This window comes from Meleagris gallopavo, chromosome 2, assembly GCF_000146605.3.
Source record: "Meleagris gallopavo isolate NT-WF06-2002-E0010 breed Aviagen turkey brand Nicholas breeding stock chromosome 2, Turkey_5.1, whole genome shotgun sequence".
NCBI classification, from domain to species: Eukaryota; Metazoa; Chordata; class Aves; order Galliformes; family Phasianidae; genus Meleagris; species Meleagris gallopavo.
Genome location: NC_015012.2, coordinates 62060788 through 62063222, shown reverse-complemented (window position 1 = coordinate 62063222; position 2435 = coordinate 62060788).

Genomic DNA, 2435 nt, shown 5'->3' with positions numbered 1-2435 from the left:
AAAAAAAAACAAAAAAAAAAAACAGAAATACCGAAAAGCATCATTACCTGTAGTGTGGTGTTCGATATACTTAAACTCAGTTCAGGATGGAGAGTTATATCAGTGTGGTCAATTCCTCAGGATTATTTGGAGGTTCTTGCTTTTGAAATGTTAAGTTCAGTTTTGCAGAAATATTTGCCTCTTTATTTTAGGTAATTTCATAGAATCATAGAATCATAGAATCACAAGGTTGGAAACGACCTGCAAGATCATCTAGTCCAACCGTCCTCCCATTACCATTGCTAATTTGAAACAATGCTAGACCAAACTAACTGAGCTCCAGGCAAAACACAGAGAGCTCATCTTCACCATGACAAATACAACAAACAGAAGAATCAGTGTCCTGGTTAATGAGATTTAATGGTTGTTCCAAAGTTAATTAGTGAATGAAAATGCTGGAGGTCAATTTGATCCAAATTTAATATTGTAAACAAAAGAAGAGGCATTCTCAGGAAATCATTTTCTACCTCTATCTAGACCTAGGATAAGGCCCAATGAGGCAAGGTTATTGCAATAATTTATTTTGGTAGCCAATAAATGAATTGACTGCCATTCAGCTCAAGCTGTTCTATGTATGTATAGCTTTGGGTTCACATGGAAGTGCACGCTGCAAGTGCCCCTTTCACTGGTGGGAACCTTCTAGACTTTTGCAACACAAAAGGGCTTAATGGTATATGCAACAAATCTGATATACGTGCAAATTTTATCAGGCAGTTCCTGAAGTGCTTGAAAATTAAACAAAATTGGAATACCCAGACCACTAAAACCAGCGAATTACAAATAGTAATCTAAGGGGCTTCCTGACAGTTCATAAATCTCAGCTGATAAGTGAGGAGTAGGCACACCAGCAAATTACTTTTCAAAGCAAACAGTTTCTATTATTCTTTATCTTCTGTTGGCATTCCGTAACTGAATAATCACTCACATTCATAGTGCCTGTTTTGTCGGGTGTCAGAGCGCAGCCATGGGGCCACGGCACCTCTGCAGAATCTATTGGCACTTTAGTTTCTTAACACACTAAGCAACGAAACTTAGAGAGGCTTACACTAGTTTTTCTTTACATTTTAACTTTTGATCATGTCATCAGCTACAATTGTTGGTAGATAAAGATTTAGATGTTTATGGAACAGCACAAGCTTCCTAGCAGTTTGAATGTGTTGTTTTTATGGCTAATAATGGTCTGAGAAAGGTTTTCTCAATAAGAGAAGCTACCTTCACACTACAGTATTTTTCATACAGTTCTGTACTGATGGCACACACTCCCTTGTCACTTCAGCCCATTTGCACAGGCCAAAGCTGGAAGGCTCTTGCACAGACTGTGAGGAATGGGAATCTGCACCTTATTGGCTATGCACAGCTACAGGCTGAGATGGAAAACCTCTCCTCTACCTCAGCCAGATAGAGGCACCAGACCATGCTATACTACTCGTGGGTTCAAAGAAGGGCAACAAAGCTGGTAGGGGGTCTGGAGCACAGGCCTTATAAGGAGGAGCTGAAGGAGCTGGGATTGTTCAGTCTGGAGAAGAGGAGGCTCAGGGCAGACCTTTTTGCTCTCTATAACTACCTGAAGGAAGGTTATAGTGAGCTGGGGGTTGGCCTCTTCTCTCGTGTAACTGGTGATAGAACTAGAGGGAATGGCTTCAAGCTGCGCCAGGGGAGATTTAGGCTGGACGTTAGGAAATACTACTTTTCTGAAAGAGTGGTCAGGCACTGGAATGGGCTGCCCACAGAGGTGGTGGAGTCACCGACCCTGGAGGTGTTCAAGGAACGTTTGGATTTTGTGTTGAGAGACATGGTTTAGTGAGAACTATTGGTGATAGGTGGATGGTTGGACTGGATGATCTTAGAGGTCTTTTCCAACCTTGGTGTTTCTGTGATTCTGTGATTCTGTGACTAGAACGAGGTTGCCCCTGCAGATCCGAACATGGCCCTCCTACTCGGGGCAGCCAAGCGAGCACTGCTCACATGAGGAAGGCAGAAGGGCAGAACGAGACACGCCACACGTCCCAGATGGGTGATGCAGAGCAGAGCAACGCCGCCCTGACCCCGCCACGCCCCGACACCGCCAGGGGGCGTTACCCCAACACGCCGCGCCCCTCCGCGCCCCTTCCCGCCTGTTCCCTTACGGCCACGTCATTCGCTCGTCGTGGGCGGAAGTGACGTCAGCTCGCCGGGCGGCCAACGGGCGCCGCGCATGTGGCGAGGTGAGAGGTGAAAGATCAGACGGGGCGGCAAGAAGATGGCGGTGCGGGCAGCGGGCGCCGGGCGAGAGACGCGGACTCTGTGAGGCGCGCGAAGCGATGGCGCGGCGTGCGGTGCGCTGCGGCTGAAGGCGGCCGTCGCGGGCCGTGCGCGGAGCGCTCCCCATGAGCGCGGTGGGGGGCCTAGCGTGGCGC